The sequence below is a fragment of the Protopterus annectens genome, chromosome 4.part0 (assembly GCF_019279795.1).
Source record: "Protopterus annectens isolate FY-2018-M chromosome 4.part0, PAN1.0, whole genome shotgun sequence".
In the NCBI taxonomy this organism is placed as follows: domain Eukaryota; kingdom Metazoa; phylum Chordata; order Ceratodontiformes; family Protopteridae; genus Protopterus; species Protopterus annectens.
Window position 1 is genome coordinate 508,258,961 of NC_056733.1, and position 18,493 is coordinate 508,277,453.

The window sequence follows — 18,493 nt, forward strand, 5'->3', positions numbered from 1 at the left end:
CGGCCGGATTCCAAAGTCTGGTCCGACGTCGGCTGATGTCGCATTTTTCTCCGACGTCAGAGCGGCTGGAGTACATAAGCATCAGCCGACGCCATTTTCCCCAGTCTTTCTTGCCGCGCGGTGCCCGAAGCAGAAGCAGTTTGCAAGTGCCGGTCGGTCAGCTCCTGTATTCTTCGAATCCGAAGTCATCAAAAAAGCTAAGTACCCCGTTGGGGACCTTTCTTGCCGATGTCAGAAATTACTGAAAAAGTTAACAATTGTTTGTCTTGTGGTAAACAAATACCTCATAAGGATTTCCACTCTTACTGTCTTCCTTGCCTTGGCCCAGACCACGACGTCTCGGCCTGTGTCGCCTGTGTTCGCTTCAATAAGCGCACTCTTAGGCGCCGGGCGGAGTTCGCTGAAGACTTTTTCGGCGATAAATTTGCTTATACAATGCCGTCGGAACTTCCGACATCGCAGACTCCTAAGAAATGAAAAGACCGGGACCGACATCCTCGGCCCGCGTCTTCCACCGACTCCACGCCAAAATCTACTGCGAGTGCTCTGGTTCCCCCTGAGACGGTTATTTCACCGCTCCGAACCGAAGACACCGCTTTACCGACACCTCCGATTTCGGAGGCCACACCGACGCCAGTTATAGATTTTCCTCCGGATACTGAAACCGAGGAAATGCCCGAGACCATTGCTGTAGATAAGGTCACTCCTGCACGTGGAGCTGCTAGGCCTCCTATGGCCATGTCTATTAAGGCCTACACACGTGCTAAGGCAGCCAGCAAGACCAAGCACCTTACTGTTAAGGCCTTACCTCAGCCTACTCCTGAAACACAAATCATGACTATGGCCGCAGACTTAATTTCCATGATTAGAGGTTCACAGGCCCATCCTGAGAGGATCCCAGCTTCCTCCTGATAAGAGGCCCCGGGTTGAACCCTCTGACCCTATCCCTTCAGATGAAGATTCTGAGGACTCTGTTCACTCCGATGGCCAGGAAGAGCCCTTCCAGACCTATGAGGACTCGGATGCAGAGGATTCCATCCTCGGCCTCCCTCCTGAGGATATTTCTTTTGGGGAAGTTCTGCATACCATGAGGGAACATTTTAAGTGGCAAGGCCAGGAATATTCTGATTCCAGAAAGCGCCTTCGAACCTTCCTTAAAAAGCCCCAACACAGGCCCCTGGCTATACCTCCTGTGCTTGATGTTTTGGATGACCTATACTCTGACTCCAGTGTTACCCCAGATACTCTTCCTCCTGCCCCAGCCAAGCCAGACAGATATTATAGGGTCCCAGAAACACATTCTCATTTCTTTAGGGCCCATGCTGTTGATTTAGAAACTATTTCTCAGGGACCTAAAGGGGTTTCAGCATCCACCTCCAAAAATCCCTTGCCTTCCAACAGGGAAGCTAGGTCATTAGAGAGATGGAGGAAAAAGGTTTACACCTCCACTACTTTATCTATGAGAGCTCTGAATTGCCTCTTTCATATGTTTCAATATCAGGATTGCCTGTTAGATGATTTACAGAAAACATTGGCGTCTCCTGAACCTTTAGACAGGAAGTCTTTGCAGGAAGCTGTAGATAATTCTCAGCAAGTCAGCAATCACTTTCTGCAGTGTGGATATGATGCATTGGAAGCTTCATGTAGGGCAGCTATGACAGTGGCGGTCATTCGTAGACATGCATGGTTAAAAGAACAACCTCTACCAGATCATGTTAAGGCAAAACTTCTTGATGCACCTTTGGAAAAGAACAAGCCTTTTGGTACTAATGCTAAAGATGTGTTAAAGTCCATCGAGGAAAAAGCAAAATCAGTTGAGACGGTCAAAGATTTCCTCCATGTTCAGCCACCCAGATTCAGCAGGAATTGGCCTTCTAAAAACTGGTCCTTTCCTAATCCTGAAAGATTTCAAAGGGGTAAAAACAGGCGTGGCCGAGGAAGAGGACAATACAGAGGTTCTTAACAGGGGACGACAGTGGCAACCAGCAAACCAAAGAAGTGACACAGGGGTCTCCCCTGCCCCACAGGGACAATCTCAATGACTTTCCTCTACTTCCGCTGACCAAGGAGCAAACAGAAGCTCCCTTGGGTGGAAAATTATCTCTGTTTTCAGACAATTGGCACAGATTGACAAAGGACAAATGGATTTTGGACATTATAGACCAAGGTTACAGGTTCCACTTTCATACCTTACCAAGAAAACAAGGCATGCCAAACCTACCACAAAACCAGAGGGCAGAGGCTATCAAGCAAATTTCTCTGCTTGCTCAGATCAAAGCAATAGAAAGAGTTCCACAACAAGAACAAGGCCAGGGTTTTACTCAAGACTGTTCCTTGTTCCAAGAAAAGAAACTCAATGGAGACCAATACTGGATTTGTCCACATTAAACACTTTTCTCATAGTACCAAAGTTCAAACTGCTGACTCTACAGCAACTCCTTCCCATGCTGGGCAAGGGGTCTTGGCTGATTACTCTGGACCTCAAGGAGGCATACCTGCATGTTCCTATCAGACACAGCTGCAGAAGATACCTCAGATTTCTTGCAGGGCCAGAGCATTATCAATTCTCAGCATTGCCATTTGGCTTATCTACTGCCCAGAGTATTTACAAAATGCCTGGCTTCAGTAATTGCTCATTGCAGGCTCCAGGGGATCCAAATTTACCCATACCTGGACGACTGCCTCATACAAGTGGACGACAAATTGATTTTGACAAAAAACTTGAACTATGTCATACAATTGCTACAGGCTCTGGGATACACAGTCAACTTCCAAAAGTCAAGACTTCAGCCATCCAGCAAATAACCTTCTTAGGAGCCAATCTAGACACAGCCTCTCAAATGGCTTACCTGACAGAAGACAAGCAAGAGAAGTTAACTCATTACTTCAAAGGTTTGGCAAAACTCACCCAGATGACTGCAAGGGGATTCCTACAGGCCCTGGGTTACATGGCATCCTGCATTCTCCTGGTTCCATTAGCAAGACTACACATGAGAAAGCTTCAATGGTACCTAAAAAGCCTATGGTCTCAGCACAGCAACAGCCTAGAGACAACCATACCGCTCATTCCATGCCTACAAAAGGAATTCCTATGGTGGGCCTCGGTAAGCCAGGCAAACACAGGTATGTCATTCAAAACCTCAGATAACACAGACCATGACCACAGACGCCTCAGACCTTGGATGGGGGGCGCACATGGAGGGCAGATGTATACAAGGACAATGGTCTCCACAGGAAACACATCTGCATATAAACCAAAAGGAAATGCTGGCAGTAATGCATGCCATCGAGGCCTTTCGACAACAACTTCAGCAAGGCCATCTACTGATACGGACAGACAACACCACTGTGATGTGGTACATAAACAAGCAAGGGGGCACCCATTCCTACCCCCTTTGCAGACTGACAATGAATCTTTGGGAAAAATCACTGAGCCTAAACATACAGTTGCAATCCCAGTTTGTTCCAGGCAAAGACAATGTGCTGGCAGACAGCCTAAGCAGGAATTTTATAGATCCACACGAGTGGAGGTTACATCCAAAAATCTTCACACAACTCACCTCGACATGGGGCAGGCCAGAAGTAGACCTATTTGCCTCCCACCTCAACCATCATCTACAAAAATTCTGTTCAAGGACATACCATCCACAAGCTTGGAAAATAGATGCTCTTTCATTCAACTGGAACTTTCTAAAAATCTATGCATTCCCACCTCTGCCACTGATGACCACAGCATTATTAAAGATCAAAGCAGAGAGGCCCAAGGGGATCCTAATAGCTCCAGACTGGCCAAGACAACACTGGTATCCACTACTACGGAGCATATGCCACAACAAAAAGTGGGCCCTTCCCCAATGGCCCCTACTTTTGACTCAACACAACTTCAAAACAGTGCATCCAAACCTTCAGACACTGCAGCTAACAGCCTGGGAGATCCCATGAATAACCTCAATCTATCTCTCTCCAAGGAAGTTCAGCGGATATTAACAGAAGCTTGAAGACCATCCACCAGAAAGGTTTACTTAGCAAAATGGAAGAGATTCAGCATTTGGAATACCAGCAAGGGACATGATGCATCATTATTGAATATCCCACTCATCCTGGAATATTTGGCAGATATGCTACAGAATGGACTCTCATATTCTTCCATAAAGATACATGCTTCAGCTATCTCAGCTAGATATAACACTGATCCGACTGTGTTTTCACATCCTTTGTTAAGGCAATTCCGCAGGGGAATCAAGAACATTAAGCCACCAAGAAAGGCTCCAGTGCCAGCTTGGGACCTCAACTTTGTCCTAGAAAAACTGACTCTACCTCCCTTTGAGCCAGCAGCTTCAGTGGACTTACAATTCTTATCATGGAAGACAGCTTTCCTGTTGGCAATTACCTCAGCAAGAAGGGTTTCGGAACTACAGGCCCTAATGGCAATACCACCGTTCATAATCTTTCACAGAGACAGGGTCTCCTTAAGAACCAACCCTACTTTTATGCCAAAGGTGGTATCTAGGCTTTCTTTAAATCAAGCTATTCACCTGCCTACTTTCTTCCCCAATCCTGAGAGCAAAGGGGAAAGGCTGTTGCATACCTTGGACATTCACAGACAACTTCGCTACTACCTGGACAGAACCAAGACCAGTAGGAAGTCTGATCGGCTTTTTGTAGCTTACGCCCCTGGAGTACAAGGAAAAGCAATTTCCAAACAGACTATTTCAAAATGGATTGGACATTGCATCAGATTTTGTTATTCCTTCCATGGGAAGAATGTTCCAGCCAATGTCAGACCACACTCCACCAGAGCTACAGCCACCTCTACAGCATTCTTAAGAGGGGTGCCTACAAAAGACATTCTAGAAGCTGCTACATGGAGCTCTGTGCATACATTCTCCAAACACTACAATCTCCCTTTATATTCCAGATCCAGAGCAGGCTTTGCTTCGGCAGTCCTGCAGGGTGTGATTGCCACACCATCTCTTTCCTAGAGCATTCCTCCTCCCCCAGCTAAGCTATGGTATTCAACCCATATGTTATGACTGCAGTTGCATTCTTGAAGGACATAGTACAGTTTTGTACCTACCATAAATGTAGATGACCAATAGATATGCAACTGCAGTCGGATTTTCCCTCCCTCCATACCCCTCTATGCCTTGGGTCCACTCCTATCCCTTTTTCTCTTAGCTGGGGATATCTGTTATGGTGTATCTGTTTATTGCTTACTTATTTGTCTGGAATCCTGTTTTTGTCTTCCAATTTGATTACAGCCTTCCTTGGAGGGCACCTGGCATCTGGGGCAAGAAACACTGAAGAAAATGGCGTCGGCTGATGCTTATGTACTCCAGCCGCTCTGACGTCGGAGAAAAATGCAACATCAGCCAACGTCGGATCCAGACTTTGGAATCCGGCCGACCGAGGGCTGCCTGAGGCAGGACAACCCATATGTTATGACTGCAGTTGCATATCTATCGGACATCTACATTTATGGTAGGTACAAAACTGTACTTTTTCAGTTTTCATTCATCCTCAACATATGGGACTCCGAACTGACACGGCCGTTACTATAGCTTGCGAAAGCCTGCAAACTCTTGAGCTGTTCCTTAACCACAGTGCCCTGGTTCCCTCTCATTTCAGATCTTGTTTGCTGCATTTGCAAACAGACGTGGTTGCTAACAGCTCTCAAGAGTTTTGGGTTATAAGTACTTTTGTTACATTATACCTTTTTTCTGTCTAGTTCTAGTTCTTTTTTCTGTGTAAACTCTTTGTTATTCCCACAACCTTTTCTGGGTCATCTTAGTTACTATCGTTGATATTTTTCCCCACCCCTTTTCTCCTTCTAAATAGATATTCTTCCTGTGACCTTTTTGGTCTTCTTAATTACCATCGTTGGTTTGTTTTTCTCACTTTGTTTCTTTAAAAAAAATTGTTTATATATATGTGTATGTGTGTGTGTGTATATATATATGTATATATATATATATATATATATATATATATCTATATAGATATGTAGATGATATCATAGAGGAATATATATATATATATATATATATATATATATATATATATATATATGTATCTATGGGTCCCCTACGAAATCCAGAACACACAGAAAACAGACGAAAAGCCCAAAACCCCACATTACCGAAATGTTGAAAACGCAAAATTAAAAATCGCAAAACTAATACATACATACAGCACACACACACACACCCTCCCCCATAACCAGACAAACCACCCTACACTAAAGATAAGCAGGGGGGCTTTGCCCCTCTGCACCCCCCCATGTGGGGGGCTGTGCCCCCCACACCCCCCTACTTTATTATTCTAACTCCGAGATTGCACAAACATATACACAAGGCAAACTCTCACACACACACACACACACACACACCACACACTTGCACACACTAAAGCCCCTCACAAACACACTTACACACACATACTTACCTGAACCGCAACACCAGAAGCGCTAACTCCAAATCCCTTAACATCGGGATTTTGAATTTCGCGCTTCTGGTCTTTCGGTAATATGGGCTTTCGGGCTTTTTGTCTCGGTATTTTGGGCGTCTGGATTCTGTGCATTCGGGATTTCGTAGGGGACCTATATATATAATACACACATATATATATATATATATATGTATATATATATATATATATATATATATATATATATATATATATATATATGTATATGTATATGTGTATATATATATATATATATATATATATATATATATATATATATATATATATATAAATTATGTTGTAGGTGCCTCACGGGCAGAGGATTCAGACTTATCCATGAGTAGACAAGCCTGGATGCGCCATGTGACTTTACAGAGACTTTTAAAGTCTTCCTTTGTCATCTCTCCATTTGACAGATCTTCGCTTTTTGCACCCACTCTAAAGGAAACACTTTCCAAGTGTGAAAAAAACGGGAAGACTTTGTCTGCCTTTGGAGTACTTTTTTCGACCCCCCCATGAACCTTTTCTGGGAATCAGCAGGGACCATAAGATATGTTGTTCAAAAATCTCAAAGTACTTTCCCCGACACACATGGAACTGGTTCTCCCAGAGGTGGTGGTGGGGGGGTGATGGTAACAATAGAAGACATCCGCGTGGCAGAGGAGGTCCACAGAATACAGAGTCCAGAGATGCTTTCTTTGATTGCCCATATCAGTGCTTCTGAAAGGAGGCCCCATTGTCTTCCTCTGGAGGCAGTCATGATATTTAGGTGCAGAGAATTATAACCAGAGGATATACCTTGTCTACTTCGGTAGACCAAAATTTCATTTACCTGAAATTTATATCACCATGACAAAAAGGCCAACGACCGCACAACACCGACCTCCCGGAACACTGACTTTCCATTCCAGGTAAGTAACTGCTTGGCCACCCTGTTGAACTTTGCCCCTGTGGTAGTATGATCTCGGAGTTGGTATAATTGGGTTGCGGTGGCGAATCCCCTACATGGATGGGTTTGCTTTCCTGCAGTTTTATTTTTTTTTCAAGATGGCGAAGCGGTTACTTACCTGGAGTGGAAAGTCGGTGTTCAGAGATGCTGGTGTTGTGTGGTTGTCGGCCTTTTGGTCTCTGTAATATGAATTTCGGGTAAGTGAAATTTCAGTCTACTGAAGTAGACCCGTTGTACCATATCCTTTTTCCTTCCGCCCCATCAATAATAAAGCTCCCCGATGTTTCACCCAGTCAAAGGGTGCCAGTAACTTGGCAAATTCAGCAGTTGCTTGCAGAAAGTCATCCAAGAGGTCCCACCAGACAAGATAAGATCTGGAACTTGGTCATGGTTCTTTTTGGTTTCAAAAAAGATGGGACTGGAAACCAGTTTTGGATCTCAGTGTGTTAAACAAGTCTGTCACACAGACTAATTTCCGAATGGTTACAGTACAGTCCATTCTACCCATTTTAGGGAAGGATGACTGGATGTGCTCAATAGACCTCCAGGATGCATATTGTCACATAAGGAAGAACAGATGGTCCAGGAGGTACTTAAGCTTCCAAGTGGGAGCCAGTCACTACCAATGCAAAGTACTGCCCTTTGGCCTCACCACAGCCTCCAGGCTGTTTACCAAATGCATGGCAGTGGTAGCAGCCCATCTAAGGCTGTAGGGAACTCGGGTGCTCCCATATTTGGACGACTGGCCCATCACCTACCCAACCAAGCATCAGTTGGTACATGCTTAACTCTGGGGATCACAGTAAATCATGACAACTCACACTTGCAGCCCACCCAGAAACTGGAATTTATAGGCACAGTCTTTGAGACTCAATCCATGCTTGCATCCATCCCATTACTATGAGTACAGAACTTTAGAAGCCAAGTCAGGAGAATAATCTGCAGTGAGAAGATAAAGGCCAGAAAAGTCCTGCTGGCTCTAGGCTCAATGGCAACAGCCTTAACTTTAGTACCACTAGCAAGGTATCCCATGAGAGTTTCACAATGGATGCTATGAACCCAATGGACCTTTTTCACTCACCCTATGTCTACAAAGATAAGAGTGACTCCGATATGCAAAACTTACCTCACCGTGGACACAGTCATGCCAGCCCCAACAAGGTCGCCTGTTCATACCTCTTCAGTCCAAAGCCATAGTGACCGTGGACGCTTTTCAGATTGGGTGGGGGGGCATTTATCTGAAGAAGGCAGTCTGAGGCACTTTGTCACTCCATAGAGGCTAACCTACATATCAGTGTTCTGGAGATGAGAGCAGTGCTTTTGGTGTTGCAGGCATTCCAAGATTCTCTCCCTATTGGGACAATTGCAATTCAAAACAGACAATATGTCCATAGTTTGGTATATCAACAGACGAAGAAGAACCAAGTCCTTACCCCTTGTGTCAAGAAGCCCTCAGGGTGTGGTAGTGGGCGATAGCCTGCAGTCTCTTTCTGGTGGCAACACACATTATGGGGAAGTCCAGTCTGATAGCAGACAAACTTAACAGGTCCATTCTATTACCTCACAAGTGGTCACTCAACCATAAAGTGGCAAAAATGATTTTTTTGTCAGTGGTGTCAGCATTGATTCAGTCTTTTTGCATCTTCCCTAAACGTCAAATGCAGCAGCTTCTTTGCCCTAATCTCCCCCAGCAGGGTAGTCACCAAGGGGCACTATTGTTCCCAAGTGCCCCCCCCCCCCGGTCTGTTATACTCCTCTCCCAATAACCTTGATCCCCAGATTCTTACAGAAGGCAGCCAGATTGAAGAGCAGAATAGTCCACATTGCACCTTACTGGCCTTGACAAGTGTGGTTCCCCTTTCTTTGTCCTCACATACTTTCTTTACCTTGCATTCTGCATCTGACTCTAGACCTTTTGTCCCATCATACAGGACTGATTCACCTAGACCATCCCAACCTCACTGACACATTGTTTCTCCAGTTGTGTTGATGGACAGGCAACCTATGCTTTCTTCCCCAGTCTGTTTTGTTCTCTTATCCCATAAACCTTCTACTAGAAAATTGTACAAAAGCAAGTGGAAACGAATTGTTTATTGGGCATAGCAAAATCCCATAGAACCATTTAGCTCTTGCATATGCAGTCCTTGAATTTCTAGCTGAGTTGTTTAATAAAGGAGCAAGCACATCCACTGTTAAAGTTCAGCTAGCAGCAATTTCATAATTCCACGTGAGATTTCACAGTTCTTCCTTGGCTTCTGCAAAAATTTGTAAAGTTTTTCTGAATGGTACTCTTTTGCTAAGACCTTCCTTTAAGAACCCTGTTCCCCCATGGGATTTAACTCTAGTACTGCAGGCCCTAACCCAGTCTCCCTTTGAGCCTACAGTTAAAAGTGATTTAAAATTCCTGTCTTGGAAGACAGCCTTTCTGGTTGCTATAACCTTGGCCAGGAGAATATCAGAAATTCATGCTTTATCCTCCAAAACCCCATTTACTTGGTCTTTCACAAAGATAGGGTTACTTTATGGATCAGTGCTTCCTTTCTACTGAAGGTGGTGTCAGATTCCAGTGTTAATCAGGTCATTCACCTTCTAGAATACTTTCCAAATTTCAGTAACAAAGGGGAATTCTTGCTGCATTCATTGGATGTCTATATAGACCATTATGTTACGGTTTGCATCATACAAAGGATTTCAGGAAATTAGACCAACTTTTCATTTCCTTTGCACACCATAGGTTAGGGCAACCTGTCAAAAAAATAACTATAGCCAGATGGATAACGGAGTGTATTTCTTTGCTATATGCAAAATTAAATGTGCCCCTCCACAAACTTGTAAGAGCTCATTCTACTAGATGTGTGGCAACTTCCATGGTTTTTCAGCCTAGGGCTTCCATGGATGATATTTGTGCAGCTACTGCTTGGTCAAATCCACATACCTTTATCAACCACTCCAAATTAGATCTGGTCTCAAGGGGAAGAATAGCGTTTGGTTCAGCCATTCTCAGGAGCATTCTTCTGTAGGGTCCATGCAGGGCTCAGGTAGCTGGAGAGTCTGTCCCATACATTGTGGATGACTGAAAATTGACAACATCAGATAAAGAAGTTATGTACTCACCATAATGTTTCATCTGTGTTGCCCATTTTCATTCAGCTTCAACTCCCCACCCCCCAACCCCTGGCCTTTTTTGTTCAAATTCCCTCTGACAAGAAACATTTTTGTAAGAACACAGTCAGCATCCTTTGCTCCCTTGGATTTGAACTCCAGTGATGGCATCTTGCAATAGTTCTTTGTTTGTACTTTTTCTCCTTTTGTCAAGCTACATGTATTATCTGAGGTGAGAGGGGACCAGAGCATTGTGTGTAGGGAAGAGCTCGAGAGTTTGTAGGCTTCCATGAGCTATAGTAACGGCAGAGTCAGAGCCGAAATCAGATCAGAGTCCCATATGTTGAGGTTGAATGAAAATGGGCAACACAGATGGAACGTTATGGTGAGTACACAACTTCCTTTTAAACTTAAGTGGAATCTGCATCAAGGACTTTTGTTTTGCATTTCATCTCTGAGTAATGCAGAACCTATTTTTTTTGCTTTCTCCTTGTTGACTGCCCTACAAAGAATGTTTAGGCTTTCAGCTACTTAAGTGATATGACTGTTTTGGAAAGAACGTAGTCCTTGACTGCCTTACAGGTTGGGCACTTACCAAAATGTTTAGAAAATCTGATTACCTAGACTTTTTTCAAAGGGAGGAAAAAGTGAAGTGGTCTAGATAGTATTAAAATAATTGACTGCATAAAACATGGTTCTTGCCCTTAAATTACTTATTTTTCATCTTCCAGATTTCCATTAAGCACACGAGTGCACATTCTGTTATAGTTTTTCCTCTTATGTAGATCATAAAAGTTCTGAAAGGGCAGTACCAATTTTCTGCTTTAGCTTGGCACCACTTTCATCAGAGATTGTGAAGGCAGTAGCACAGACACCTTATTTAAAATTATGGAATTCTTAGTACATTTATTTTTCTATATTTCTTTGTCTTCATGACTGCTGATCATCAAATTTCTACCTGTGGGTTTTCAGCTGTTTTGTTCCCATGCTGCTGGGGTGATCCCAACACAATGGCACAAGCCATTCGAAAGGGCCATCATCCAGTCAGCCAAGGAGGTGGGTTTTTTTTTTTTTGCTCTTGTTGGCATTCTTATAATTAGGGTATTTTTATTTAGACCTAAACCTTGCACCTTGTGGCTGACTTGAGTATCTGTGTCTCCATGGGACCTCACACCCTTTAGCTGTGCATAACAGCTGTCATTAATTGCTTTGAGCCACCAAGCACTTGTCCCTTGGTCCTGATCATTTCAGGGTCTTGCAAGCCATTGCTTTCTTAGAGTCAGACGGTCTTAGAGAACCAGCATTCCCACTGCCCAGGATAGGCAAGCTGTTATCTTCTGCAAAAGTTTAAAATAAAGCAGTCAAGCTACATGTCATTTGTGACAGGAGAGGGTGTATGCAAGCAGATGTTTTCAGCATTATTGCTACATTCTCCTCCCTACCTCACTACCCGTTGAAAGCACATTTAAGTCAGTTGCATCTCAAAACAGTCAGAACAAGTCAATTTGCTGTAATTTATGTGCCTGGATATATAGATAACCTCAGACATTGGGTGCTGCAAACAGTCCAGAAGGTTAAGCAGTAGAATTTGTTCAGATGCCACAAGGGCAAGTAACTTTCACTCTCGTCACATTGATTACATTTAGTAGTTTGAATGATTGAGCAACTTCTGGCAAAGAAAACAATTCACAGCACTCTTTCCCATCAAAAATGGCATGTTTATTTTTGGAAACAAGACTGCTTCTCAAGATCAGTTCAGTTTGCCATACCATGGATCAAAGTCATAAATGCAAAGATCCTTAGGATAGTGCCAAACAAGACTTGACTGTCCTTCATAAATTGGACTCTCTTATGGGTTACTGCAGATATGAAAGATGAGTAACTTCATATTCCAGTCAGACTTTCTCAAAGAAAAGACCTCAGATTTCCAAATAGCTTACAACATTTTCAGGATTCTGCCCTATTGTTTGCCTTTCTTAGCCCTTACATTATTTACTAGCTGTTTAGTAGCAGTGTTGGCAAACCTCAGAAAACAAAATATGACTACATTTTCTTGCCAAGAGGATTGTTTGACATTGGCGGAAACAAAGGAACTGTTAACACACAACTGCAACCATCCAATTGTTTTATTCTCATGAGTAACAAAACATTGTAAGATGTTTTCTCTCCTTCGACGTTGGTATTCCTTTCTAGGACCAGATTTAGATATCAGTTTTAATAAGTCTTTTGATGTCAAGGTAATTGATGAGAACTCATTCAGTCCTGTTACAGATGTTGTTCATTTTTCACTGTTGCAGTCATCACACTTGGGTTATCCTGCCAGGGGTAGCCCTCACTCGGCCCGAATACCAGAGGCTTAGTATTTCTGCATTGGTTGCTGTCCCTTCAGGACTGATGTCAGGTCGTCAGGGGTATTAAAAACAGGCAGCTGACGCTATTGCATTAGTCTTTCTTGCAGAGGAGCCCGAAGCAGAAGCAGTTCGCACGAGTGCCAGTCGGCTGCTACCTGAGTTTTCGTTTCTGAAATTGAATCATCTTGAAGTCTTCTAAAGTGAAGTACCCCATTGGGGATCCTTTTTTCTTGCTCTAACCGATGTTGGAAAAAGTTAACAATTGTCCTGCCTGTGGAAAGCAAACACCACACCAAGGTGACCATTCTTACTGCATCACCTGTTTAGGCCCAGACCACGACGTACCTCGCTATCGGTTTTGTGCTTTGTTCAACACCCGAACTATTCTTCGTTGAGCCCTTATTGTAGCTAAATACTTTTGATGTTAAGTTGTCAATCTCGCCTTCATTCTTGCTGGATGGGTTCGGAGCCGATCCTCGACTCCGACTCGGCACTTGCTAAGCTCGAGAGCTAATTTTACCAGCTCGAGGCAACCCTATATCCCATGATGCAAGGCGGAGACTACCCAGATCTCGTTTGCGCCGCTAACGAGGTGCCTTCTTTTACCAGCTCTAGGTAAGTGAATAGTTTTTGAGACTTTTCGTCTACCCCCCTTTAAATTTATATATATATTTGTGTTTTGTTAAACTTAACGACTTACTTTAACCCTATTCCCGTCAGTGTTTCCTTTTTCCCAGTATTTTATTCCCTTTCCCTAGCTTAGGCCTTAGGCCTTCCCCTCCCTAAATTTTTTCCTGTCAGGGATTGTTTGTGTATGACTGTGTGTTATCCCTGTTTATTTTAAATTGTTGGATTGAGTGCTTTTGTGTGTGTGTGTGTTACTGTATTGTGTTTCCTCGACACAGTTATGTCGAAGGACACTAAGGTCTCAGGCTTCAAGAAGTGTGACTCGTGCTGTCAGAAGATGTCTCTGACAGACGGTCACACTTCTTGTGTTTATTACCTGGGAGCTTTGCACCTGCAGGACTCTTGTGCTATCTGTCATGCTTTCAGCCCAAGAGTCCTGCAGGAGCGAAGAAATAAGCTTATATTAAGGGGCTTATTAAAGCCCAAGAGCTCCCCGACTAAGTCGGCGCCGGGGAAGCCCTCGAAACCTGTTAAGCCTTCGGCTCAGACTTCCAAGCCGTCTGCTTCGGGTTCACCCTCACCAGGGTCGAGATTGGCTCCGGCCGGAGCCGATCCTTCCACCTTACCAGTCTCAGTATCGGCTCCATCCGGCGCCGATACTGTCAAATCCAGACATTCAGTGTCGGCTCCGGCTGGAGCCGACGTATCTTCGGCTCCGTTGGCTCCATCGATCTCAAAAAAGAGATCTCGATCCCCTTCAGTGGAATTCATATGTTCGGCTCCGAGATCACCCTTGCTCTCGGAGCGGAGCCATCGGAGCCTATCTTCTCGGTCGTCCAGGCTGTCTGATCACGACCTCGAGAGAGTGGTAAGTAGACTATTAAAGTCTCAGGCATTGGCCCAAATACTCCATAACCCATCTCAACAGACGGTAGCTATTTCCCATCCACCAAACATTCCTCCTTCGACTCTCTTACAGAGCTCGGAGCCGGAGCTCCTCGGAACCGGCACCGTTGTGGCTTCGGAGCCGATACCACCCCTTTCGGCTCAGTCGTCCTCGGCTCCAATTTCCTCCTTGAGACCTTCATTGGAGGGATCCGGACATCTGGTCTCTCTCGTCGGCTCCGAGGGGGTGAGTGGCATCGGACACTTGTCTGACCCCATTCTCCCTCTCGGAGCTTCGGCGTTGGTGAGCTCGGCCCCGACATCTGCCTCGGAGCCTTCCCTCTCTGTGAGGCCTGGGGGTTCCTATCTCTTCGGAGAGGGAACTTTCTGGTCTCTCTGACGGGGGAGCCTTCGAGGTGATGAGGAGTGTACTAGCCCCTGGGCTTAGTCAACGGACAGTTCCATCAGCTCCTCCCACTGCAGTGCCTGCTGACGTCTCTTCTCACTCTCTTGCTCCCGGACCCAGAGATCCAACGCCTCAGGTTTCCCCATTGGGAATATCTTCCTCTTCCGGGGCTTCTCCTGATCCGTCAGGTGAACCCCCGCGTAAGAGGACATGTAAGAGGAAACATCTAGACTCCCCTGAGTCTACTACATCAGGTACTGACCTGGATGAGTCGGAGGGATCCCCAAGGTCCTCCTCTGAGGATGTCTCATTCTCAGACATCCTTGAACTCCTTAAGCAGAGGGGGAACTGGCCCTCCCTTAATCCTTCCGAGGACTAGTCAGTATACCTGGAGGCGTTCGGATCTCGACCCTCCACCTCCTGGGTGTCTCCGCCTTTCGACCCTCTTATGGAGGTAGTGGTTCGGAAGGAGTGGATGGCTCCGGATTCAGTGGAACCTATCCCTAGGAGGCCTTCAAAATTTATTACGGCCCCACAAGATAGACAATATTTAACTAAAGGTGTCCCAGTTGATGCCATGGTGGTGGCTGCGGCCACCAAGAAGGAATTAGCTGATCCTTCAGTACCTGACCATCCTCCTAACAAGGATTCTAGGACTATGGACAGGTATGGCAAGCGGATTTTTTCTTCAGCAACTTTTGCCATGAGATAGCTGAACTACTTATGCCACTTCACCCGCCTTCAAAGAGATGTTCTTAAAGAGATGGGAGAAGTTTTACAGGATCCGTCAGCTGCTGGGTCTCAGGATAAGATTAGCTCACAGCTAGGAATCCTTAACTCCATTGCTAACTCCTCTATGCGGCTCATTTCTTATGCAGCCGATGGAGCGAGTAAGGCCGCAGGCACAGGAGTGGCTTTAAGGCGTCAGTCCTGGATGCGGCTTTGTAATTTTGCAGACCCCTTCAAGGCGTCCTTCACAAACTCCCCCTTTGATGAGTCGACCCTGTTCGGACCTCAAGTGAAAGACACTTTGACTAGATGCGAACAAGATGGCAAGACTCTTTCTGCCGTAGGAGTCCGTTTCTCCACCCCTTCAAGACCTTATCCCAAAGGACAGAAGGGAGGGAAAATGTGGTTCCGCAATTCTCAAGGATTCACGCCTGACGCATGAAGTCAGTTTACCCCCAGAGGCAGAGGGGGTAACAATAATAGATGCCACCCTAGGGGCAGAGGGGGGTCCGCAGAATCAGGGTAGCAGAGAGCCTCTTTCTGACAAAACCCTTCCAGCATCCCTGAGATGTTGCCCGATTGTCCGCCTTCTGAGGCAGTCGGGGGAAAATTATCGCTGTACCCAATAGCCTGGCTTTCCCTTTCTCAAGACAAATGGGTACAGTTGATTATATCCGAGGGTTACAAAATTCCCTTTATTCAAACCCCAATTCAACAAAAGGGAACCCTTCCAGACATTCCACCCGGTCTAAGGGAACTAGCAGTACTAGAAATATCAAAACTGCTAGTAAAAAGAGCCATCCAACCAGTCCCAGCGGACCAAATAGGATCCGGAATCTACTCAAGGTTCTTTTTAGTTCCAAAAAAGACAGGGGACTGGAGACCAATATTAGATCTGAGCAAACTCAACAAGTTTGTAAAGAAATCAAGATTCCGGATGGTCACGCTTCAGTCCATTCTGCCCTTTCTGGGCAAGGACAATTGGATGTGCTCGATAGATCTTCAGGATGCGTACTATCACATAATTCACAGACGCTCCAGAAGATTTCTCCGCTTTCGGCTGGGGACCAGTCACTTCCAATTCAGAGCCCTGCCCTTTGGACTCACTACAGCCCCCAGAGTGTTCACCAAATGTATGGCAGTGGTTACGGTTCACCTGAGACGTCAAGGATTCCAGGTGTTTCCATATCTAGATGACTGGCTCCTCACTGCCACCACCAGGCATCAGCTTCTCCAAGCCAGAAATTACACCATTCACATTTGCAGAGGGCTAGGAATTTCGATAAATTTCGAAAAATCTGCCTTGTCGCCTTGCCAATCTTATTACTTTTATAGGTGCAAGATTGGACACCGTACAACTTTCAGCAAAGTTAACAGACCAAAGGATCTTGGACATTCAAAGACACGTCCAAGTGATTCTTCTCAGCAACAAAATTCAAGCCAGATTTGTTCTGAAAGTATTGGGTCTTATGGCGGCCGCCATAACACTTCTTCCCCTTGCCCGCTTTTACATGCGTCTTCTACAATGGATGCTATTCACACAATGGTCCTTTCAACAACTTCCCATGCGTCACGAGATCATGGTAACTCCAACTTGCAAAAGGCATCTGACTTGGTGGATATTGTCCCCTCAAATCCATCAAGGCAGACCTTTTGTTCCTCTTGCCACGGTTACATCGGACGCCTCCCTAATCGGGGGGGGGGCATTATCAGGGCAGAATGGTCCATGGCACTTGGCAACCTTTCGAGTACCATCTGCACATCAATGTTCTGGAGATGAGAGCGGTGCTTTTAACGTTGCAAGCCCTCAACGACTCTCTTCCCCTGGGAACTATTGCAGTCCAAACGGACAATGTCCGTAGTGTGGTATATAGACAAACAGGGCGGAACCAAGTCCTATCCACTGTGTCGAGATGCTCTCAGACTTTGGCAATGGGCAATCTCCTCTCACCAGTTTCTGATAGCAATGCACATCCCCGGGAAATCCAACATCATAGCGGACAAATTGAGCAGAGCTATTCTCATGCCTCACGAGTGGTCTCTCAAACAATCAGTTACGGAAGAGATTTTTCGGAAGTGGGGCCTTCCTTGCTGCGACCTTTTCGCTACACCTCAAAACAGCAAATGCCCAGACTTCTTCTCTCTCGCTTCCCCCTTCCAGGCCATCCCCCCAGAGACGCTCTAACCAAAGATTGGCCCCGGGGACTTTTTTATGCCTTTCCCCCTTTTCCGCTGATACCTCGGCTAATTCAGAAAGCAACCTCCTTGAAAGCCAAGTTGATTCTCATTGCCCCTTATTGGCCTCGACAGATATGGTTTCCGTTCCTACATCATTATCTCTTGGTACAGCCATGGCATCTGGACCCGGTTCCAGATCTTCTGACCCACCAGTCGGGTCAACTGCACCAATCCATACCTTCTCTCAACCTCACTGCTTGGTTGCTCCACTTCCATCCTTAGCCAGGCTTCCTATGATTTCTAATCCTGTACGGGATTTCATAGTAGCTTCCCTAAAATCTTCTACCAGAAAGATTTACACTAGTAAATGGCGACGTTTCTCCTTCTGGGCAAAAGCTAGGAACATAGACCCCTATACTGCTCCAATTCATTCGGTATTGGACTTCCTAGCTGAGATTTTTCATTCAGGATCCTCTTCTTCCACAGTAAAAGTTCAAATGGCAGCCATTTCCAATTTTCATATAGGCCTTTTGGACCACAACGTTATGTCACATAAACTTTGCAAGGCATTCATTCGAGGTATCTCTTTATTGAAACCTCCGATTAGAGACCCCCCACCACAGTGGGATCTAAATTTAATTTTAACATCCTTAATTCTTCCCCCGTTCGAACCTGCAGCTGCCTGTTCTTTGAAATTGCTTTCTTCGAAGACACTTTTTCTAGTTGCCATTACTTCTGCCAGGAGAGTATCTGAGCTTCATGCTCTCTGTATTCGTCCTCCCTATTTAATATTCCACAAAG

General features: G+C 45.1%; 1 protein-coding gene across 2 annotated transcripts in view; it reads left to right on the forward strand.

Annotated features, from left to right (window-relative positions):
* The window catches only part of HECTD4 (HECT domain E3 ubiquitin protein ligase 4), a 5,422,508-nt gene that overhangs the window by 1,202,792 nt on the left and 4,201,223 nt on the right, over window positions 1–18,493 (forward strand). The gene's annotated exons all lie outside the window — the stretch shown is intronic.